This window comes from Notamacropus eugenii, chromosome 2 (genome assembly GCF_028372415.1).
Source record: "Notamacropus eugenii isolate mMacEug1 chromosome 2, mMacEug1.pri_v2, whole genome shotgun sequence".
NCBI classification, from domain to species: domain Eukaryota; kingdom Metazoa; phylum Chordata; class Mammalia; order Diprotodontia; family Macropodidae; genus Notamacropus; species Notamacropus eugenii.
In genome coordinates, this window is record NC_092873.1 from 367,833,547 (window position 1) to 367,859,485 (window position 25,939).

At 37.7% G+C, this 25,939-nt stretch overlaps 1 protein-coding gene across 1 annotated transcript in view; it reads left to right on the top strand.

The window, feature by feature from the left end:
* The first annotated feature begins 23,169 nt into the window (after positions 1 to 23,169).
* Positions 23,170 to 25,939, top strand: part of ANKFN1 (ankyrin repeat and fibronectin type III domain containing 1) — a 556,807-nt gene continuing 554,037 nt past the window's right edge. The window contains exon 1 of the mRNA XM_072646766.1: positions 23,170 to 23,389. The gene's annotated coding sequence lies outside the window, so the exon portion shown is untranslated. The remainder of the gene's footprint in view (positions 23,390 to 25,939) is intronic.

Below are 25,939 nucleotides of genomic sequence, written 5' to 3' on the forward strand. Positions count from 1 at the left end.
TACCAGGTACTGTGCTAGGCTCTAAGAGGGGGAAATAAAGAGTGAGTTCATTGCAAGCATCAGAAGTTTTCCCCTACAAAGTCAATTTCCGATGCTCTGTACCCTCTGATATAGAGGTACACAGCAAACCTTTCCCTTTCCCCCAGGTTATCCTTTTTGATGACTAAAAAGAATTTTAAGAAGTGACCTACATGCTTGCAGTATCTAGGTATGAATGAAAGTATTCCTGACTTGCATCAAAGGTATGCATGTAAATGTTTAACAATCAGTGTTTCATATATATGTATATACATATATATGTTTGTGTATACATATATATGTATATATACATATATATGTATACACATACACACATACATATATATGCACACATATATACATACACACACATATATATGTATATCTGCATGACATACTCTTAAGTTTATTCTGCATCATTAAAATTTTCACCATCACTTTAAAAATCTAGACAGTCACCAAAGCAGTAAATCAAGCCCTGATCTGTAGCATTTGCTGATGTCCAAAGTGCAAATTTACATACTAAAAATTTAACAATTGGCTCTTGGGATCTAATTAAGGCTCACTTCAGCACACCCCTGCTTGTCCTCTTGGCTACTCTATTCTTTCTGTTTGTACATGCTACTATTTTCTCTTGAAAACCAATTATCTGTGATATAGTATCACAGGTCACTGGATGGAGAGACACAAAGATTCAAATTCTGCCTCAGACACTTATTAGTTATGTGACCCTGGACAAGACATTTAACCTCTTTCAGCCTCAGTTTTCTTGCCTGCAAAATGAGACAGTTGGGGGTGGGGGGGCAAAAGCCAGAGTAGAAGCAGAGACTTGCTAGAGCTCTCCTCCCAAGCCCAGCCAAATGCCTGTAAAAAAAATGACTCTAAACAATTCTGGAGCCGCAGAAACCATAGAATGATGGAGTGAAGCAAATCTCTAGCCCAAGACAACCTGGAAGTTTGATGGAAAGTGTCTATCATGCATGCTGAGAGCAGAGTGTAGTTGCTGGCATAGACAGGACCTGAGCAGGCTGAAGGGGAACTGAATCTCTGATACCTGTGGTAGTTTCCAGACTTCACAACCCCAAAATGCTGAGGACAAATTAGAAAGTCAATGGAAAAATTTATCCAACCTGTATGAGAGAGCAGAGTGGTCCGACCACAGCCCCAGGTGGCAGAGTGGGTGGAGGAGCTCACAGCAACCCCAGAAGCAGCAGCAGGGGCAGTGGAAGCAGCTGTTTCTGGAGCACTAGGCTCACAGATTGTGGGCGGATCAAGCAGCTGACAGTACACCTTCCAACCACCACTGGAAGCAGAGAACTACCTTGACAAAGAGTCCAAAAGTCAAGTAAATGACTGTAAAAATGAGCAAAAACCAGAAAAAGAATCAGACTATAGAATCTTACTTCATTGACAAGGAAGACCAAAATACACAAATAGAAGAGGACAAAGTCAAAACTCCTATATCCAAAAGAAGAATATAAATTGGCCACAGGTCATGGAAGAGCTCAAAAAGGATTTTGAAAATCAAGTAAGAGAAATAGAGGAAAAATTTGGAAGAGAAGTGAGAGTGATACATGAAAATCATGAAAAACAAGTCAATTGCTTGCTAATGGGAACCCAAAAAATGCTGAAGAAAATAACACCTTAAAAATAGACTAATTCAAATGACGAAAGAGATCCAAAAAGCCAATGAGGACAAGAATTGGCCAGATGGAAAAAGAAGTCCAAAAACTCAGTGAAGGAAATAATTCCTTAAAGATTAGAATGGAGCATATGGAAGCTAATGACTTCTTGATATAATTTCTGGATATATATGTAGGTACAAAAACTAACTATATTTCCCTCCATCCTATCCCACCCTCCATTTATTCTGCTGAATTATAAATCAAAACTAAAGGAACAAAAAAACAGTAGACAATGTGAAATATCTCATTGGAAAAACAACTGATCGGGAAAATAGATCCAAGAAAGACAATTTAAAAATTACTGGAATATCTGAAAGCCATGATCAAAAAAAGAGTCTAGATATCATCTTTCAAGAAATTATCAAGGAAAACTGCCCTGACATTCTAGAACCAGAGAGTAAAATAATCATTGAAAGAATCCACTGATTTCCTCCTAGAAAACTCCTAGAATATTGTAGCCAAATTCCATAGCTCCCATGTCAAGGAGAAAATATTACAAGCAGCCAGAAAGAAACAATTTGAGTATTGTGGAAACTCAATCAGAATAGCTCAAGATCTAGTCACTTGTACATTAAGGGATCAAAGGGCTTGGAATATGATATTTCAGAGGTCAAAGGAGCTAGGATTAAAACCAGGAATCACCTACCTAGAACAACTGAGCATAATACTTTAGGGGAAAAAATGGTCATTCAGTGAGATAGAGGACTTTCAAGCATTCTTGATGAAAGGACCAGAGCTGAATAGAAAATTTGACTTTCAAGCATACGAATTAAGAGAAGCATGAAAAGGTAAACAAGAAAGAAATCATAAGGGACTTACTAAAGTTGGACTGTTTACATTCCTATGTGAAAATATGATATTTGTAACTCTTGAGGTGTTTCTCAGTATTAGGGTAGTTGGAGTGATTATATACATATAGAGAGAGGGCACAGGTTGAGTTGAATATCAAAGGATGATATCTAAAACAATAGAATTAAGGGGTGAGAGTGGAGTGTATTGAGAGGAGAAAGGGAGAAATAGAATGCGGTAAATTATCTCTCACATAAAAGAGACAAGAAAAATCTTTTTCAATGAAAGGGAAGAGGGAGAGGTGAGAGGGAAGGAACGAACCTTACTCTCATCAAATTTGGCTTGAGTGGGGAATAACATGCACACTCAATTTGGCATGAAAATCTATCTTACACTTCAGGAAAGGAGGGGGAAGGGGATTAGTGGGGGTGGGAGATGATGAAAGGGAGGGAAAATGGGAGGAGGAGGTAATTAGGGGTAAGCACTTTTGAGAAGGGACAGGGGTCAGGAGAGAGAGCAGAATAAATGGGTGGTGGGATAGGTTGGAGGTAAATATAGTTAGTCTTTTTCATCATGACTATTAGGGAGTGTTTTGTGTTCCTACACATGTATAACCTATATTGAATTGCTTGCCTTCTCAGTGGGGATGGGTGGGGAGGGTGGAAGAGAGAGAAGTTGGAACTCAGAGTTTTAAAGACAAATGTTAAAATTGTTTTTAAGTGCAATTGGGAAATAAGACGTACAGGCAATAGGGTATAGAAATATACCTTGCCCTATGGGAAAAGTAAGGGTGGGAGATGAGAAAAGAGAGAGGTGTAATAGAAGGGAGGGCAGATTTGGGGAAGGAGTAATCAGAATGCATGACATCTTGGGGTAGGTGGAGAGGAGAGATGAGGAGAAAATATGGAACTCAAAATCTTGTGGAGGTGAATGTTGAAAACTAAAAATTAATTAATTAATTTTTAAAAATGAGACAGTTGGACTCAAAGTTTCTTTCTCAATCTAGGTCTAACTTTGCAGAGTTGACAAATCATCACCCCAGGATACATAACCATGTGGCATAGACAACTGCTTGTTTAAGAAAAGACCCTGACAAGATTGTGGCACTTGATCCTTTTCCATTTTATCATCATTGTTGATTCTTTTCTGCATTTGTTCTGAAATCTTGGTTACTATTGTTGCTTGTTTAGTTGTTTTTCAGTTGTGTCTGACTCTTTATGACTCCACTTGGAGTTTTCTTGGCAAAGATATTGGAGTGCCAAATAGTTTGCCATTTCCTTCTCCAGCTAATTTCATAGATAAGGAAACTGAGGCAAATGGAATTTAGTGACTAGGTTAGGGTCACACAGCTAGTGTCTGAGACCAGATCTGAACTTCCTGACTCCAGGCTGATACTCTATCCACTGTGCCATCTGGCTGCCCTAGTACTAAAGATTTCTTAGTAACTTGCACTTAATATTCCTATGCTTTTATAGACCCATTGTCAAAAAAGAGGCATTAGCTTATATGATTTCAGTTTAGAAATTAGATAGATAGATAGAGTACATATATAGATATGTGTATATGTACATGTATTATATACATACATACACACATGTGTATGTGTATATATCCTCATATAGGAGTGTATATACACACACATACATATATATATACACACATATATATCTGTGTGTGTATTCCCATTATCGATAAAAAGACATTAACTTACATGATTTCAGTTAGGATATATACACACATATACATACACATATATGTAAATATATTGGTATGCACATATACATATATACACACATATATGCATGTGTGTATATACCCTCATATGTGTATGTATGTGTATGCATCCTCATAGATGTGTGTGTGTATTCGTGTGTGTGTATGCCAGAGTAGGTCAGAGAACTAGAGTTGGAAGGGACTTCTAAGAGTATCCAGTCTTATTCCTTTTTGGAGCTGAGGAAAGAGAAGTTTGGGGAGGGGTTAAGTGGCTTGCCTAATGTCCCACAGTTGACACAGCCCCAGGATTCAAACTCAGGCTTCTGTGATTCCAAATCCATCAGCTGATACTTATAATTAAAATTCCAAAGACCTTCTCCACCCTTTAGCCCTCTACCACATGGTTAAATTCCAAATGGATGCCCAACCTGGGAATTAACTGGAACAAGTCTCTTCTGCCTATAGCTGTCTCCATTTTTTTCTTACTCTTCCCACTTGGAGTCTTAGTTGGGTTGCTCACAAAATTAGCAGACTTGGTAAAAATGCAATAATGTGCAAAGACAGTTATAAGATAGCCTTTTGGAAGGTTAATTTATTTCGCCTTTCAATTTGGGTGGCAGATCCGATGATTAAAAGACCATAAAAGACCAAACAAGAGGCGTTTTCAATCTGAGTTGTTAATAAAGTCTCTTTTGATTAATTAATTCCCCTTTCCAAAAAAACCACAATTTCTATGCCTAAAAAAATGTTTTGCCCCCAGAAGGAGAAGAGATCATTTGGAAGAAACATTGGTCTGAAGTGAGGCTAACTTGAAGTTTTCCCATCTGGTTATCAGGGCTCTTGCCCTCTTCTCACCCCTGAAGGAGTTATTTTTCGTCAGAGAAGAAACCTGCCAAACCTCTCAGCAGCTGAGCTGTAAATCTTCTTACCTCTGACTTGTTAATAGTTTTTCTTGCCACCTCTTCTGATAATCCAAGGTAATTGTTATGAAATATGGCCTTGTTCTCTTTCTCCAGCTGCTGTTCTTCTTCCTGTGCCACATCCTGGAGTGAAGGAGAAACATTGTGTTTTTCAGTGGATGTTCATTTTCAGGGCAATAGATGTTTGGACAAAGAACGTGCTGTCCGTATGTGATGGCTGGCAGAGTATCATGTATCTGACAGCAGAGAGTTAAATTCTATAACCTCACAATCTTCCAAAAAGCTTGCTTCCTTTTCTTGTTTGGAATGGTTCATGGTTACCAGACTTGTTTACAGAGAGGAAGGAATGGGTAGAGGATCCCTTCTTTAGCCATAGCTATAACAAACAATATCGCCTGAAATTTTGATTCTAGACTGAACTGTTGACTTCTGGCTCCAAATGACTCTAGTTTCTATCTACAGTTATCCAATAATTGATACTTGACAAATAGTTGAGAAACAATTATATTTCTCGTAAATACTCAAGGTCCCATAAACTTTGTCTGCAAGAGTTTCATGGGCACACTCAAGAGAATAGGAAAAACCTCAGAAGGTATTATTATTAAGGACACAACTGTCAATGTTACTGAGCAGTTCTTAATCTGGAGTCCATAAGATTCTTTTTTTCAATATTTTCAATATTAACTATTTCAATATTAATCAATTTCCTTGACAACCCTCTACTTCATTTTATGTATTTAAATATGTTATTCTCAGAAGGGGTCAATAGCCTTCCCCAGATTACCAAAGGCATCCATTACCCAAATAAGGTTAAGAGTCCCTGATCTAGAGGCAAAGAATCATGTCTCTTCATCCCTCTGTGTTCCCTATACCTAATACTTCAAGAAATATATAGCAGAGTTCAGTGAAGGTAACTTTCTTGGAGGTTTACACAAAAAGAGGGAACATAAACACAGAAATACAAGAAGAGCTACCTAGGAATCCTATACTTGAGCTAAGGTCTTACCTGATTCACTTTTCATTTCCTTATGCCATTGGAGAATAATGGGTGAACCTAAATGCTATCCTAAAGGCTCAGGTTCTCTATGCTTCTATATGATACTTACAGGTAAATTCAGAGAAGTCAGTGCTCTTGTAAGGACTATGAGAAGTAATTGTTTCCTTCTTGATCCGTAGATTAACTGCGCTGAATTTTTGATTATGGTAAAAATAGCAGTTGCTCAATAGGCAATCCTGTCTCTTGATGAAAGTCTTAGATGCTTGATTTCACAGTATTAATTTGGGACATGTATCCAATCAATTGGCTCCATATAAAATTAGATATAGGAGTTTATATGTCCATTCCAGGAAGCAATCAATATACTAATTACCTCTGAGGTAATTCAGAGGTTCCCAAATAGGATGGCCAAACAACAGCAACTTGTTCTCTCAGAGAGCTGAAGGTAACCCTAACAAGAGAGATCTATATTTCTAATACTTACAACTATAGTTCCTGAGACCCCACTGATGTGATCCCCATTTAACAAATCAGCCACAATAACACAGTTAATTCTTAATTAGAAACATTCACTAAACAGAAAGCAAAGAAGAATCAAAGTGTAACATTCCATTCACAAAGCTGAGATATACTTTCTTATCACTGTACATGCTGTCTATGAGGATAAAATGGACGCAAACTTATAAAATCATAGCATGAAGGAATGTGAGTAAGGCACATATGTCCAATGCAACTCACAACTGTGGACTGGGAGACTTGATGTATTTGTCCCTTTCAGAATCAGTCTTAACAGAAATTTACTTGTGTGTGGGTCTATTCCTTTCTTTGCTGCTGCTCCTCTCATCACTCTTCCTTTGGGCTTCCCTGTTTTCCTATTGGGCCAAGTCACTTCTCTGCTAGTTGTCCTTTGAGACTGCTGAAACCATGTTAAAATCTTTCACCAAGCAGGAGCCCTTACCCTTGGATATGTAGAGATTTTTCAGGTTTGCTCTCTTGGTTGGACCTGAAGGGGTTTCCACCTTTCAAGTAGCAGATGACAATGCAGGGAAAAGCAAAGGCAAAAGCCCATTGTTCTCCAATCTATATTTCCCGGCAACAGCTGGTGAAGCAAGTTGAGAGGGTGTGTTCCTAGAATGGATTCGAGCCCTCAGTTCTAAGAACTCTTCTCAGAAGTCTAGGCTTGACCAATACTATGGTTCCAAAGCTGGGTCTCTTTTTGTCAAATGATGCACCTTTATTTTGTATTAGATAAAGTGAGAAGCCCAACATCCACAAATCTTCCAACCAAGTCACAATTAGGCAATGTACATTTGTCTCATAATTACCAAATATTTCTAGGCATTAGGGTTTCCTGGACAATCCCCAAGTCCTCATATCAGCTATATGCAAACTGAGAAACCATCTACCACTTATACTCTGAGTTACTAGTCTTTTCCCCTGTGGGCTGCTTTTGTGTGTTTCTCTCACAGCTGTCTTTTTTCCTGCCATATTCTTTTAATAAAATTGTTCAAATCAGAAGTGACATCACTTTACACAATGAATCAATTAGCAAACATCTATTCATCACTTACTATGTGTTAGACACAGTTTTAGGCTCTGTGATACAAAATGAAAAGCAAGAGTCCTGCACTTGAAGATTTTACATTTTAATAGGAAAGACAACATGCACATACACAAGTACCATATATATACATATGTGTGTATGTACGTACACACATACACACACACACAAGCCAGTGGGTAACTTTGTAGGAAAAAGTGTTAGTATTTGGAAGATCAGAAGAGGTTTCATCCAGAAGGTGGTATTTGAGATGAGTTTTGAAGAAAACCAGAAATTTCAAAAAACAGAAATAAAGGCGAGGAACATGGTAGATATGGGAGACAGTAAATACTAAAGCACAGAGGTAGATGATTTAATGTCTTGTGTGTACGATAAATAACAATTAGGTCAATATGGCTGGACCATAGATTGCACAAAGGAGATATAAATGACAAGTTTTGGAAACTGATTGTATATGTGAACTGAGTGAGAGGAAGAGATATCATCAGAGTAGTGAACTTGGGTGATTGAAAAAAAATAATGCTCTACTGATATAGAGAAGTTCAGAAGACAGTGGGTATGGAGAAAAATGAATTATCTTTTGAAGATGTTGAGTTTGAGATACCTTTGGGACTTTCAAATGTAAATGTCCAACAGACAGTTGGTGACATGGAACTGGACCTCAGGAGAGAGATAAGAGAGAGATGTACAGATTTTGGAGCTATCTGCATAAAGATCATTGAACTCATGGGAGTTTTTGAGGTTGCCAAGTGAGGGAGTAGAGAAAGAAAGGAGAAGAGAAACTCAAACAGAACCATGGTCCTTACAGTAAAAGTTACATAGATTATGACACAGAAAAGAATATCAAGGAATAGTCAGGAAGATAGTAGAACCAAGAGGGAGAAATATAGCAAAAATCCAAAGTTGAGAGAGTATGTGGGAGACAGATTTTGTCCACAGTGCCAGTACAGCAGAGAGATCAAGGATGAAAATTGAAAAAAGACATTTTGTCTTGATATCAGAGTCATTTCCAGATAGATGCTGCCCCACCTACCCAGGGATCTTTCCAACATAAAAAAGGAAAAAAAATTCAGTAAAATCAATCAACACAACAAGCACAGCTGACAATGTATATGTAGGAACATAGACCTGTAGTTGGAAGCCACCTAGTGCAACCCTCTTATTTTACAATTAAGGACAGTGAAGCCAGCTAATATTCATAAGTTCATAGACTCAGAGCTACAAGGGACCTCAGGAGCCATGTAGACCAATGCCCTCATTTTACTCCCTGAGGCTCAAGGAACTTAAGCGACTTGCCTAAGGTGAGATCAGACAAAGTAACTGAACCCAGGTCCTCTGACTTGAGAGACAGTGCTCTTGCCATTATGCCATGCTGTCTCAATGGTTCCCTACATCTGCAAAGAAAGGTATCTTTTCTCTGAGTCAAAGATCAATCCATATAATGATGTTGCACTCAAGGTCCTTTTAAGATTCTTTTCATCTGCATTATTGTAGTCACTATGTATCTTGTTTTCCCTCACTCTATATACTCCACTCTATCAGTGCATTCAAATCTTCTCATACTTTTTTGAATCATTCATATTGTTTCACTTTTAATGGTAGAATACCATTCCATTATATTTATAAGCATTAATATCGTAGGCTTTTCCCAGTTGATGGACACTCATTTTGATTCCAGATTCTTTTGTTTTTAGTTTTTACCACACAAAGTTCTCTTCTATGCTATTGAATGAGCTTTCTCAGTGTCTCTTCCATTAATAGTGACTAATCTCTCTCTCCTTTCTCCCCTTTGCGAAGGAATATAGATCTCTTTCAAATCCACACACTGCTCATCTTGCCTGAACCTCTCACCCTGATGAAGTTCTGTTCCTGTTAGAGGGATAGCTATTCTGGAATAAGTATCCTGAGGAAACTGTTGGCTTCTGTGCATACTCTGACCAAGCAATACCACTACTAGGTCTATATACTAAACAGATTTTTTTTTAAAAAAAGGGAAAGAATCTATATCTACAAAAATATGTTTGTGATGGCAAAAAATTAGAAATTGAGGGAATGCTCATCAAGGGAAATGACTGAACAAGTTGTGGTATGTGATCATGATGGAATACTATTGTGCTTTTAAAAAAGTGAGCAGGACACTTTCAGAAAACCTGGAAAGACTTACATGAAGTGATGCAAAGTGAAGTGAGCAGAACCAGGAGAACATGGTACACATTAACAGCAATGTGATGGTCAATTGTAAATGATTTATCTATTCTCAGCAACACATTGATCTAAGACATTCTAAAGAACTTATCATGAAAAATGCTATCCACTTCCAGAGAAAGAACTGAAGGAATCTGGATGCACATTGAAGCATTTTTTTCTCATGGTTTTTTCTTTTTGGCCTGTGTTTTCTTCCACAACATGACTAACAAGGAAATATATTTTGTATGACTGTACATGTATAATCAATATCAAATTGATTGCCTTCTCAAAGGGAGAGAATTTGGAACTTATTTTGTAATGTTGGAAATTGTTTTACATATAATTAGAAAAACTAAAATATTTAAAATTAAGAAATTGTCAGTTTCTGTTCTATTTCATACTTTTCCCTCTCCTGGTCTTATTGTTCTGTCCTGTTTTTATTTCTACACTCAAAACATCTGAAAAACTGCACAGGGCAGTGATTTACTATAGTGAAAGGGAAAAAAGTATATGGTGAAAGAAAGACGAAATAGAGACTTGGGTTTCAAATTATCACCAAGATTCTAAGTCACTTTTCATAGCCAGTTTCATTTAATTCAAAAGTAGTTTATTAAATATGTATTATACAAAGCCCCACTCAGTCGCCTCACTGTTATATAGCAGTAACTATGAGTTCTTGAAATCTATGCTGGTATATTACAAATTCAAGCAGGTTCTGTTAAGGTTGAATGACTTAAAGCATGGTCCTGACAACAGAGCAAATCCATTTTTCCAGTGGCCAGCCTAACAGGGTACAGAAAAGCTCATGAAACACAGAAAAATACAAAATGGTCCCCAGTCCTGTCTGGTTTACTTTTTCTTCTGCAGTGATGGAAGCAGTGACAGAAAAGGGATAAGAGGATATTAAGGGTCACATAGATTTTAGCCTATCTCTAAATTTTAACTTGACTGCTAGTACTTTACATGGGAAATTCTTTTTTTAAAAATTTATTTAGCATTTTATTTTTCCCCAGTTACATGTAAAAACAATTTTTAACACTCCTTTTTAAAACTTTGAGTACCAAATTCCTCCCTTTCACACCTCACCAACTGAGAAGGCAAGCAATTTGATACAGGTTATACATGTATACTCATGCAAAACATTTCCATATTAGTCAAGTTGTGAAAGAAAACATGGACAAAAAACTCAAGAAAAACAAAGATTTAAAAAAATGTGCATCAATACCAATTCAGACACCATGAGTTCTTTCTCTGGGGATGGATAACATTTTTCATCCTGAATCCTTCAGAGTTATCTTGAGTAATTGTGTTACTGAGAATCATTGTCATTCACAGCTGATCATCTTACAATATTGTGATTACTTTGTACACAGTGTATTTCACTTTGCATTGGCTCATATAAGTCTTTCTAGGTTTTTCTGGGATCATCCTGCTCATAAATTCTTATAACAATAACATTCCATCATAATCACATACCACAATTTGTTCAGTCATTCCCCAGCTGATGGGCATCCTCTCATTTTCAATTCTTTGGCAGCAGAAAAGAGCTGCTATAGCTATTTTTTGCTACATAAAAGTCCGTTTCCTTTTTTAAAAATTCTCCTTTGGGATCAACAAGTAGTTGTATTGCTGGGTCAAAGATTGTGCTTGGTATTATAGCCCTTTGGGCATAGTTCCTAATTACTCTACAAAATGGTTGAATCAGTTCACAACTCCACCAACAGTGTATTGTCTCATTTTTCTCACATCCCCTCCAACATTTGCCATTTCCCTTTTTTCTCCTATTAGCCAATCTAATAGGTATGAGGTAGTACCTCAGAACTGTTTTTAATCTACATTTCTCCAACTAAAAGTGAGTTAGAGAATTTTTTTCACATGACTAGAGATAGCTTTGATTACTTCATCAAAAACTGATCATATCTTCTGGTCATTTATCATTTGGGGAATGACTCTTACTTTTATAAATTTGACTCAGTAATAATATATTTGAGAAATGAGGTCTTTATCAGAGAAACTTGGTTCAAAAAATTTTTTAACAGTTACTATTGCTAATTGTATTTCCCTCCATCCTATTCCCCTCCTCTGTTTATTCTTTTCTCTTACCTTTCACCATGTCCCTCCTCAAAAGTGTTTTGCATCTGACTACTCCCTACACCAATCTGCCCTCCCTTCTATCACCACCTCTTTTTCTCTTATCCCCTTCCCCTTCTTTCCTTTATAAGATAGATTTCTATATCCAATTGAATACGTATATTGTTCCCTTTTTAAGCTAATTTTGATGAGAGTGAGATTCACTCACTCATCTTCAACTCCCCCCTCTTCCCCTCCAGTGTAACAGCTTTTTCTTGCCTGTTATGTGAGATAATTTACCTGATTCTACCTCTCCTTTTCTCTTTTTCCCATCACATTCCTCTCTCACCCCTTAATTTTATTTTTTTAGATATCATTTCTTCATATTCAAATCACACCTGTGCCTTCTGTATATATATATATATATATATATATATATATATATATATATGTATGTATATATATATATATATGTATATATATATGTATGTATATATATATATATATTAGGGCAGTTAGAAATCATATATGTATATATATATATATATGTGTACATATATATATATATATGACTTCGAACTGCCTTAATAATGAGAAAGTTCTTATTAGTTACAAGTATCATCCTCCCATGTAAGAATGTGAACAATCTAACCTTATGATTTCCCTTTCCTGTTTACCTTTTCATGTTTCTCTTCAGTCTTATATTTGAAAGTCAAATTTTCTGTTCAACTCTGGTCTTTTCATCAAGAATGCTTGAAAATCCTCTATTTCAGCAAATGTCCATTTTTTCCATGAAGGTTTATACTCAAGTCTTGCTGTGTAGGTGATTTTTGGTTGTAATCCTAGCTCCTTTGTTCTCTGGAATATCATATTCCAAGTCTTCTGATCCCTTAATGTAGAAGCTTCTAAATATTGTGTTGTCCTGACTATGGTTTCAGGATACTTGAATTGTTCCTTTGTGGCTGCTTGGAGTATTTTCTCCTTGTTAGAGGACCTCAGAAATTTGGCTATAATATTCCTGGGAGTTTTCATTTGGGAATCTCATTCAGGAGGTTACCAGTAAATTCTTTTAATTTCTATTTTACCTTCTGGTTCTCAAATATTGGGGCAGTTTTCCTTGATAATTTTTTGAAAGATGATGTCTAGGCTCCTTTTTTCCCTCCATATTTACTAAGTTATTTGTTTTCAGTTTTCAACAATCACTTCCATAAGTTTCAAATTTTCTCCTCCTCCCTCCCGCTTCCCTCCCCAAGATAGCATACAATCTTATATGGGTTCTACATGCATTCCTATTAAACTCATTTTCACATTAGTCCTGTTGCATAGAAGAACTAAAATGAATGGGAAAAACCATGAGAAAAACAAAACATAGCAAAGGAGAAAATAATCTGCTTCATTCTGCATTCCAACTCCATAGTTATTTTTCTGGATGGGGATGGCATTTTGCCTCAAGAGTCCTTTGGGGATGTTTTAGGACCTTGCACTGCTGTGAAGGGCTAAGTCAATCAAAAACAGTCCTTGCCCACTATGGCTGTTACTGTATATAATGTTCTTCTGGTTCTGTTCACTTCACTCAGAATCAGCTCATATAAGTCTTTCCAAGCTTTTCTGAAGTACACCTGTTGGTTATTTCTTATAGTACAGTAGTATTCCGTAACATTTATATGCCATAACTTGTTCATTCACTTCCCAGTTGATGGGCATTCCCTCAATTTCCAGTTCTTGGCCACCACAAAAAGAGCTGCTATACATATTTTTGTACATGTGGGTCCTTTTCCCATTTTTATGGTCACTTTGGGATACAATCCTAGAAGAAGTATTGCTGACTCAAAGGGTATGCACATTTTATAACCTTTGGGTGTAGTTCCAAATTGCTCTCCAGAATGGTTGGATCAACTCTACCAATAATGAATGTTTCCCAACTATCCCACATCTTTTCTAACATTTATCATTTTCCTGTTTTATCATGTTAGCCAATCTGAGGTGTGATGTGGTGCCTCAGAGTTGTTTTGATTTGCATCTCTCTAATCAATAGTAATTTAGGGCTTTGTCCATATGACTATAGATAGTTTTAATTTCTTCCTCTGAAAATTGCCTGTTCATATCCTTTCACCATTTATCAATTGGGGAATGACTTGTATTCTTGTAAACTTGACTCAGTTCTCTCTATGTTTTAGAAATGATACTTTTATCACAGATGCTAGTAAAAATTACTTCCCAGTTTTCTGCTTCCTTCCTAATGTTGATTTCATTGGCTTTGTGCAAAAACTTTTCTATTTGATGTAATCAAAGTTATCCATTTCATAATGTTCTCTATCTCTTGTTTGGTCATAAATTCCTCCATTCTTCATAAATCTGACAAATAAACTATTCCTTGTTCTCCTTGTTTGTTTGTTTATCATTTCAGCCTTGGTGTCTAGATTGTGTATTCATTTGGACTTTATTGTGGTATACAGCATCAGACATTAGTCTATCTATTCCCAGTTTATGCCACACTGTTTTCCAGTTTTACCAGCATTTTTTGTCGGTGAATTCTTATCCCAGAAACTGGGGTCCCTGGTTTATCAAACAGTACACTGCTATAGTCATTGACTACTGTGTCATGTGTACCCATCCTTTCCACTGACCTATCCCTCTATTTCTGAGACAGTACCTAGTGATTTTGGTGATTGCTGCTTTATAATATAATCTAAGATCTGGTAGGGCTAGGTCACCTTCCCTAGCATTTCTTTTCATTAATTCTCTTGACATTCTGGACCTTTTGTTCTTCCAGATGAATTTTATTACTATTTTTTCTACGTCTGTAAAATATTTTTTGGGTAGTTTGGTATGGCACTGAATAAGTAAAATGATTTAGGTAGAATTGTCATTTTTATTATATTAGCTCAGCCTACCCACAAGCAACTCATGTTTTTTCCAATTATTTAGTTCTGAATTTATTTGTGGGAAAAGTATTTTGTGACTGTGTCCATATAGTCCCTGGGTTTGTTTCAGCAAGTGGACTACCAAACATTTCATAGTCTCTACAATAACTTTGAATGGGATTTCTCTTTTTACCTCTTGCTGTTGGGCCTTGCTTGTAAGATATAGAAATGTAGATGATTTATGTGGGTTTATTTTGTATCCTGCAACTTTGCTAAAGTTGTTTATTATTTCAAGTAGTTTTTTACTTGATTCTTGAAGATTCTCTAAGTATATCATAATGTCATCTGCAAAGAGTGATAACTTAGTTTTTTCTTTGCCTATTTGATTTCTCTCTTTCTGCATGGGGTTCTGAGGTTTTTATGCCCTAGTTCATGATCATTTTTTGTATATGTGTCATGTATCACTAGGAAAAAGTTATATTCCTTTCTATCCCCATTCATTTTTCTCCAGAGGTCTGTCATATTTACCTTTTCCAGAATTTTATTTACCTCCTTAACTTATTTCATGGTTATTTTGAGATTAGATTTATCAAGTTCAGAGAAGGGGAGGTTGAGGTCCCCCACTAGTATAGTTTTGTTTTTTTATAGTTTTGTAGTTTTTTTATAGTTTTTTTTGTAGTTTTAATTTCTCCTCTAAGAATTTGGACGTTCTAGCACTTGGTGCATGTTGTGTTTAGTAATGATATTACTTCATTGCCCATGGTGACATTTAGCAGAATATAGTTTCCTTCCTTATCTCTTTTGATTAAATCTATTTTTTGCTTTTGCTGTGACGGAGATTAGGATTGTTACCCTTGCTTTTTTTACTTCAGCTGAAGCATAATATATGCTACTGCAGCCTTTTACCTCTACCCTGTGTGTATCCCTTTCTTTCAAATGCATTTCTTGTAAATAAATATTGTAGGATTTTGGTTTTTAATCCATTCTGCTAGCTACCTCCATATTATGAGAGAGTTCATCTCATTCACATTCACAGTTATGATTATGATGTGTCTTTTTCTCCATCCTATTCCCCCCCACTTTGTGCTTTTATTTCTCCCTTCTCCCTTCCCCTCCTCAAAAGAGGTTTACTTTTGACCACTGCCCCCCTCAATATTCCCTCCCTTCTGTCAGCCCCCCCTCCCTTTTCTTTCCCTTTTCCCTTACCACTTCTTCCCTCGCTTCTAACCACACCTCCCTTTACTTTTCCCTTTCCTCTCCTTCTGCCTGTAGTGCAAGTAAGATTTCTATACTTAACTGAATATGTTATTCCCTTCTTGAACCAAGTCCAATGAGAGTGAAGTTCAAACAATGCTCATCCCCCTCCCTTCTTCCCCTCTACTATATGTTTTTGTGCTTCTTTATGTGATGTAATTTACCCTTCTCTGCCTCTTCCTTTCCTCTTTTCCCTTTACACCCCTTAATTAGGTTTTTAATCATCACATAATTTAATTTATACTCACACTCTCTATCTATGTATTTCCCTTTTAAATGTTGTAATAAATATGAAATTCTCAAGATTAATAAGTATCATCCTCCCATATAAGGATGTAAACAATTTGCCCATATTAAATAACAAGGTTTTTCTCCCCCATTTACCTTTTTATGCCTCCTTGAGTCTTGTATTTGAAAATCATATTTTCTACTGAGCTCCGGCCTTTTCATCAGGAAGGTCTGGAAATTCCTTATTTTATTGAATGTTCTCCCTTTTCTGAAAGATTATGCTCAGTTTTTTGGGGTAATTGATCCTTGGCTGTATAGTCCAAGCTCCTTTGCCTTACAGAATATCCTATTCCAATCCTTCCAATTTTTTAATGTAGAATGTGCAAGAGTCCTCTGTGATCCTGACAGTAGTTCCTGGATATTTGAATTGTTTTTTTCTCCTCTGCTTGCAGTATTTTCTTCTTGACCTGATAATTTTGGAATTTGGCAAAAATATTCCTTGTCATTTTCAAATTAGGATCTTTTTCAGGAGGTAATCAGTGGATTCTTTCAGTTATTATTTTGCCCTTTTGGATGTAGGACTTCAGGGCAGTTTTTCTTGATGATTTCTTGGAAGATATTGTCCAGTGTCTTTTTTTTCATCATGACTTTCTGGTAGACCAATAATTCTTAGATTTTCTTTCCTGGATCTATTTTTCAGGTCAGTTGTTTTTCCAACAAGATATTTTACATTTTCTTCTATTTTTTCATTCTTTAGATTTTGTTAAACTGATTCTTGATATCTCATAATTCCTTAGTTTCTGCTTGCCCAATTCTCATTTTTAATGAATTGTTTTCTTATGTTAGCTTTTGTACTTCCTTTTCCATTTGTCCAATTTTCCCAATTAAGTTTTGTGCCTCCTTTATCCATTTGGCTAATTTTGCTTTTAAGGAGCTGTTCTCTTCAGTGAACTCTTTTTTTTCATTTTGTCAAAATGTATTTTTAAATTCATTGATCAATTTTTCTTCTACTTCTCTAACTTGACTTTTAAAATCCTTCTTGAGCTCTTCCAAGAATGCTTTCTGGGGCTTGAGACCATTTTATATTTCCTTTTGAAGTTTCAGATGTGGGTATGTCAATCCTGTTGCCTTCTGAATTTGTATTTTGTTCTTCCCTGTCCCTGAAATAAGATTCTATCATTTTTTGTTTTCTAATTTGCTTCTTGCTCATGGTGATTGCCTTTTTCCTAGCTTTTAAAGTGAATCTCTGCTTCTGGGGCACAGGGGGCTCTGTCCCACATTTCTTGTATTGGGAGCTAGGGGCCTGTTTACTGACTATGGCTTCTTTCAGCTAGAAGCTATGTAATGCTGCAACTTACCTAGTGCTGAGCTATTGGTGTATGCCAAGGCTGAGGTCAGGTGAAGCCTGAGTTTCCCTGGGGTTATACTGAAGTTTGTGAAGTGAGGTGGGAGGGGTGGGTGGTCTGACCACTGGAGGTCTCCTCCTCCCCTAAGGCTGCACTAGAGCATGAGCAGGCTCAGTGGCTGGTGGACCCCCATCTGCACTGGTGTCTGCCAAATTCCCATGGCTTTTTTAAGGCATATCTGAGGTCTTGGTGTTGGCGTTTACCAACTTCACCCCCGTCAGACTCAGGATCACCTGCAGGTGCACTGAGTGGGGCTTGTTGGGGCACCTCTGGTCCTGCCCTGGTCCCCTTCAGCCACAGCAAGAAGGACCCTAATATCTCAAGAGTCTCCTGAGCTAAAAGACTGCTGTACCTCTTCTGCTGGCCCCACTATTTCTGGATTTTTCCCGAGGCAACATTCTCTGGGCTTTTCAAAGTCAACAAGGGAGGTTGAGAGCACTTACAATTTCCTCTGCCATTTTGGCTCCCAGAAGTTCAAGTAGGTGAGTTTCGAACATTCAGTCTTTTGACGGATAGCCCCAGAAGCAGCCTCCATTACTGCTGCAGCCTTGCGCTTCTCTCTCACCCAGCTCTGCCTGATTCCCTTCCTTTACTGAGAGGTTTGAGAATTGCACCTGGTGACTCAGACTGCCTGGGACCATTCCCATTCTAACTATGCCAAGCCTATGCTGCTGCAGCACATGTACTCTGACCTCCCTCAAACCAGTGTCACAGATCCTTCCCATCAATCTTTCAGTCTGCACTGGGCTGGAAATCTGCCCCATTCTGTCTCTTACTGGATTCTGGCACTCTAAAATTTGTTCAGGTTCACTTTTTAGAGGTATTTGAAGGAATTTGTGGAAGAGCTAAGGTGAGTTTCAGCTTTCACTCCACCATCTTGGCTCTGCCCCAAACTTTAAGCTCTTTTTTTGACCATGGTTTTCAGACTGTACAATACTTTTAGAATTATCTTTCCTGGATATACTTTTCTGATCAGTTGTTTTTCCAATGACATATTTCACATTGTCTTCTATTTTTTTCATTCTTTTGGTTTTGTTTTATTGTTTCTTGATCTTTTATAAGGTCATTAGCTTCCATTTGCTCAATTCTAATTTTTAAGGAATTATTTTCTTCAGTGAATTTCTGTACCTCCTTTTCAATTGGCCAATTCTACTTTTTAAGGCAGTTTTTTTTTTATTTCTTCAGCAATTTTTTGTACCTCTTTTTGCATTTGGCCAATTCTGCTTTTTAAGACACTCTTCTCCTCATTGAGTTTTTGTTCCACTTTTGCCATTTGGCTAGTCTGTTTTTTAAGGTGTTATTTTCTTTTTTTTTTTTTATGTCTACTTTACCACACCGTTGATCCATTTTTTCATGATTTTCTTGCATCATTCTCATTTCTCTTCCCAATTTTTCCTCTACCTTTCTTATTTGATTTTCAAAGTTCTTTTTGAGCTCTTCCATGGCCTGAAACCAACTCAAATTTTTCTTGGATGCTTTGGCTATAGGACTTTTGACTTTATTTTCTTCTTCTGAGTAGGTATTTTGAGCTTCCTTGTCACCATAGTGCCTTTCTATGGGCAGAATTTTTTTCTGTTGTTTACTCATTTTCCTAGACTATTTCTTGACTTTTAACTCTTTGTTAAAGTGAGGCTCTGCTTCCAGGGTAGAACACTCCCTGTCCCAAATTTTAGATGTTTTGTGCAGCTATTTTCAGAGCTCTTTCTAGGAACCTATAAATTTTCAGTTCTTCTGAGGTGGTACGATCTGAAGAGAGGTATATTTACTATTCTCCTGGCCTGTGTTTTGGTCTATAAGTGACCAAAGCACTCTTTTCTGTCCTGGAAAAGGGACAAGAGTGCTTACTCCCCTATGTCCATGAGCTCTGATGTGCTATTGCTCCTCCTTGTCCTGGGTCTGCCACCCAGTACTGTGACCCACATTTGAGTATGGGCAAAGCAACAGAGTCCTACCTCAGTGCTAGCAAAGAGACTCCTGTAATTTCCTTCTGACCAGTTGTTTTACCCCCTTACCATCTGTGGGCTGAGAGCTCCAGGAGCAGCTGCTGCCATGGCCACTGCTAATTCAGTGGCTCCCAAGGCCTGCTCCTGGTTTACTAGGATTGGATCTGTGCTGGCATGGTCTGCACTTGACTGTGCTCCATTCCCATCAAGGGGCAACAAACCTTTCTTGTCAATGTTCTAAGCTATCTTTGGCTGGAAAATTAATTCATCCTGTCCTTTTGTGGGTTCTGCTGTTCCAGAAACTGTTTTATGTTATTATTTAAAGGTGTTTGGAGGGGTTTGGGGGAGAGATCAGGAGACTTGCTCCTTGTTCTTTGCCATATGGCTCTGTGCCCCCTCCAGAAAAACACAGCAACATGCACACGTGAGATTCTTATCCAAAGACCACTGAATGGACAAATTATTGGAGGAACTGAATAGTAACAATTTTCCCATTTTTGCTGTAAAAGAAAACAGAAGGAAGAAGAAATTTGTAGATAATTGAAAAATGTCTCACATGTTCTCCTTGGAAAGGGAAATAAGGAAATTTACTAAATTCATTTTGTTATATGTCTTATTAATATCTGATATTAAAGGCTATCTAGACCTTAATATGAGAAAGAAAAGCAGCATCTTTACCGACCTGTATGCTCACCTTCCCATCTACCTAAAATTTTAATAAGAATTCTCTACACGTATATCCAGGGCATCCACAATAAGTGTTTTCAAAGGAAATAATGAGTGTCTCACAAGTGATATTCCACACAAGGTCACATCTTTACCATCATATAATAGGCTGAAATACGTAGAAAATATAAGGTCAAATTTTGTTTATTGTTCCATTTAAAAAAAAAAAAAACACTTGATTCAGTAAAGTAAAATGCTACCACAAAGGCTCTCTTCCATTGAAATGTTTCCCATCTATATACCAATATAATTCCAGATTTCTTGAAAACTTTAACCTTACTGATAACCTTCTGATCATGAATATCAACTGAGACAAAACAAACATATAAACAGGGAATGCTTTCTAAGGATGTTCACCACAAGGATGGAGAAGAACAGAGACCAAATTAAAGCATTCCCTATGGATGGTGAGGCCTTACACATTTTCTTATTTGTGGATGATATCAAGCACAAATCATCACCCTATGGAAAAAAATCTGTAACTATTCAAAAGAATTTGGCCTAACCAGATATACTCAACGAACCAGATGGATAAAGTATTTAGATAGATAACCTATGGATCTTGTCCATTACATTTGCCTTTTTTGACTCATGTATAAATTAAATTTAAGCGAGGAAGAGTTGTGTGAAGTCATCATCCTGACTTCCTTTTCCAGAGCCATTGGAGACCAGTGTCAAGACAAAAGTCAAGACAATTGGCATTGGCTTAGGATTCAGTAGACGACTTTTCCATTTTTGATGTCTAATCAAATTCTAAGCACTCCACAACACCTGCTTCTGCCACCTTCATAGCCCATTGGAACAAATTGTTCACATCTGCCTATTCTACCAGGAAGTTATCACATGGATCAGCTAGGTGGTGTAGTGGACAGAGTGCTGGCCTTGGAGTCAGGAAGACCTAAGTTCAAATCTGGTCTCAAAGACTAGTTGTGAATTCCTGGGCCAGTCATTTAACCCTGTTTCCCTTAGTTTCCTTATCTGTAAAATGAGTTGGAGGAAGAGGTGGCAAATCACTCCAGCATCTTTGCCAAGAAAACCCCAAAGGAGGTCATAGAGTCAGACATGACTGAAAATGACTGAACATCACCAAGAACAAAAAATGCCTTTCTGTTGTATGGTCACAGAAGGTCACAGTAGGGATTCTTGACAATTTCAGGTAAAAACTACACGTATATGTGTATGTCTATAATACATATGTATATGTCTATAAACATAGTCTATCATGCATATTTTGTGTGACCATATATATATATATGTGTATATATATATATCCCAATGTGTGTATATATATATTTATATTTATATCTACATACATAAATATAGATATAGGATAGATAGGACAAACCAATAATGAATGAGACCTAAAATTAAATAGGAGAAAGAGAATGGGCCTGGATTTCCATCAGGAAATTACAAATCTCCTTTAACAACCACACCTCTGTTCCAGAAACTGAGTCATTGTTTCAATAGCAATTGTCTCCCAGTATTGTTATATGGCTTCAAGACATGGTGCATTATAGCATCTGAAGAACTACCAATAAGTATCAGAGGATAACAGAGATGTGCATGTTAGGTGTGATTAGATTGCAATAGTTAACAAATAAAGAATTTCAAAGAATAATCACAATAATGAATGTCATCAGTGAAATGAATCACTGGAAAAAAAAGATGAAAGACTTGTGGCAAGAGCAAGCAATTATTCATATGTCCCTCGGATATTCTTACAACGTCAAGAGAAAATAAGGAAAACTCCCATTATAATAGGTGGATGCCCTCAGGTGAATTCATGGGAGAACACAGAGGTGATCAGCACAGGATGGGCAGGCATGGATGGATATTTTACAATCTGCACTGCTGCAGGTTCTATCCACAATAATGAGATCAGAGATCCATACAAGCACCTGTACAGCAATGCTTTGATCTTAACTCAGTATAAGCAGAAAAATACAAAGATGGAACTCCATAGGAAAATAGTTAAAAGAAGAATATATTTTCCTCACCCCACCCGTCTTTGCAGTTATTTCCTTGACTATATTTTCATTCATTATTGACTTATAGTGTGGTTTAGAGTAAGAATCTGGATTTCTGCTTCAATTTCTTCATTTGAGAGATGGGGGCATCATTGGTCTTATGTACCTCAGAAGGTGAAAAATAGATCTAAAATAAAATTTAAGGCAGGAAAAGATCATCTAGTCCAAGCATTTCTTTTTACCAGGTGAGCAAACTGGGACCTAGAGAAGTTAAGCTACTTCCTCTAGGTCACCCGGTTAAGAAGTCGAAGAGCTGAGGTAAGAACCTACGTTTTATGGCTCTGGACTAGCGCTCTTTTCCATTGTCATATTGTAATATTGTTTTGTGAATTATGAGTATTACTTAGATATATGGAAGTCCAGCAATGCCAGGCTCCAAATAGCTCCTAAAAGTCCCATCAGTTGCTGTGTCTGATTGCGTAAAGGACAGGAATTTTACCTGCGGATTCCTTTTTTTTTTTCTTTTTGCAACTACCTTTAATATTCTTTCTGATGTTTCTCGCTTATAACAGTCATTTTCTAACGCTGTTTTCTACAATGACTGTGTTTGCCTTTACCTGAGACACTCGCCTAAGCACGAGGTCATAAATAATGCCTTGGGGGTTTTCACAGGGTTCAAAATGCCAATGAGAGACAGATGCTCTACGGTGCAGCACAGTATCATTGCGATCTAATGTGTTACTCTGTGGTCTTCAGTTGCCATCCCCGGAGTGTTTTGATGCTATCGGTTGTCAGTTTCAGGTCTGTTGTTTCTTTCAGCAGAAGCGCAGCAAGTGGTACATGAGAGACCCAAAGCCCTGCCTGTGCTAGGGGAGCAACCAAACTCCGATAACGACATAAATGAGTCAGTGTTCATCTGGGGGATCTCAGACAAAGCAGCCCAGAGGAAAGCCATCCCTGTCGATGAAGGTTTGTTTCTACTGCAACAGGAAGAACAGCAGGAACCCAAACCCCTGCACAGACTGGAAAGAGGAAGGGGGAAAGTAAAGCCACAACGTGTGAGTAGCATTTTATGATTTTTTTCTGTAGCCATGGAGTAACTATCGTTGTGTAGGGGGCTTGACTGTGTGTGTTTTCGTGTGTTTGTGTGTTGATTATTGGTAGGGGGGAGGGGGAATCTTATTTAACAAGTGCATCTGAGATCTGCCCTCTTTTTTAAAAGAAGATGCACACAGACACACTCAAGCACTTGAACACATATGCATACACATACGCATACACACACACACAGAGTCCATTATGCACTTGCAATTTTTCCTATGCCTTTTAGTAAGTGGAAGGGGAAGGAATATTTTCTTTTCTTCTTTTTGTTTGGGGGAATGTGCTGCCTGACAACAAGACTCCCAGCTTTACAGAGCTTTCCAGGGAGAAGGGAATGCTTCTTGTCTTTATCTTCCAAGTTTCTTTTGTAGATTTAAAGATCCCCCTTTCCTGATTTGCTTGCTCGTCTTTGAGAGACCAGGTTTTCACTCAAATAACTACATAGGGATGTGGGAGATGTCATCCTTTCAGGGGATGTGTTCATCTCTGCTTCTCCAATTTCATTGTTTCTTCCTGACAATGTCAAATCCAACATGGCTTAACCCCCTCCATGTCGTCATTAAAGTTACATGAGCATAGCATGGACAGGGCATATATGCATTACAATGGACATGAGCCAGCCCAAATCATAGTCTAACTTTCCAGGGTAGGACATCAATTGTTCTTTACACAGAAGTTGTATAAAGTTATTATTGCTTGCTTGTTTGTTTTTAAGACTCTAGCATTATAACCCTGAAGGCACATATGCCTCTAAAACTTAGACATCTAAGACAGGTAGCGTATTTCTAAAGGCAACATGGGATGGAGGCCAGTCATCCCGCATCTATAAATATGGATTTGTCCATAGATCCGTGTCAGGTAGCTTTTAAATTGATGGGTACTGTGGTAGTCATTTATTTCTGTGCTAAAATTATGTCCTGTCCTGAGCTGGCTTGGCTGCTGTACATGGTTTCTGTTGGCATATGGACCACTGGATGGTTGTTGCTAATTTCCTTTCTCTCTTTCCTTCCTTTCCTCTCAACCTCCCTTCTTTCCTCCTCTTTCCTTTTCTTTCTTTTTCTTCTTCCTTCCTTTTCTTCCTTTTCCTTTGGTTCTCTTTTTGCCTCTTTCTTTTTCCTTTCCTTTCCTTTTTCCTTTCCCCTTTTCTTTCTTTGCCTAGCCTTTCCTTCTCTTCCTTTTTCCTTCCTTCTTCTTCTTCTTCTTCTGCTGCTGCTTCTGCTTCTTCTTTCTCTCTCTCCCTCTCTCTCTCTCTCTCTCTCTCTCTCTCTCTCTCTCACACACACACACACACACACACGCACACACACACCTCTTTCACTAAGAGGATTTAACATTACAATTTATTTATGTAGTTTTAAGTGTTTAGACTTGGGTTTGAAAATCTGAAGTAACTTGGTTCCCTCCAGAGAAAAAGGAAGCAGGGAGGGAGCCAAGGAAAACTGATAGTAAGAATGCTACCTTTGCACAGTTTGGGATAATTAAGATAAAAGTGTCCATGGCACTCCCTGCTGTACCTCAACTAAACTATCATAATCAGCAGTGTCCAGGGACCAAGGACCTGTACTGAATAGAAGTTCACTGTACCAGAGACTTAGAGCTGCAAGGAATTGTAGAAACCATTATTTTACAGAATAGGCAAGTGAACTTGAGAGAGGATAAGAATTTGCCTAGTTACACAACTAGTATGGGTCTGAGGCAGAATTTGAACTAAGGCCTTCCTGATTCCAAGCCTAGAGCTCTATTCGCTGAATAGACAGATGTTACCAGGTTGCCACCATATGTTTTGCAGTGGAATACAAGATGGGAGATCTCCCTCCTGGGGAACTATTCCCACTTTAAGGACATAAGGAATCCTGGAGGGAGGAAGTAAGAGAAAGAGAGATGAGGTTAAGAATTTCAATCATTCTCTTAAGCTACCCCAAGAGTGCTGTAATGTATGCTTCCAAGAAATAAGCCTGCAGCTTTTCTTTATTAGTAACCTCAACCTCAGCCAAATCCAATGAAGCAAAATTTGTAGCTCCCAACTTTCCAGCCCATGCGAGTGTTGGGGAGGGGGCAGCACAGGTGGAAGTAAATGAGAAACCTAAATCCTGTTTTGCTGCACCTGTTGATACTGAGCAGGTTTCAGACACAAAGGATAACCCCAGACTTTCCAAATGAGCCCTGAGGGAATGGTTAAACACAAGATGATCTTGGACATTGCCCCTCTATCTACTCTGGGATGACAGAGAATATAGAGCTTTAAACTTCTCCCTTGGATGGCTTTCTATTTGAATGTAATAGCTAGGAAGGAGTGAGGGCTAGTGACCTCATCACCTACTGTTTGAGGCTGGGCAATTTCTCCTAAATGCATATTTATTAATCAGTGAAACCCAGGTTGGCAGATTAGATCTGAAGGACATTAGGCTAAATGCCCAATTTGAGAGATTAGTAAATCAGAAAAAAAATTGAATTTTCTAAGGACACCCAAGAGGTAAGTGGCACAGCCTGGATTTGAGTTCAGGTTC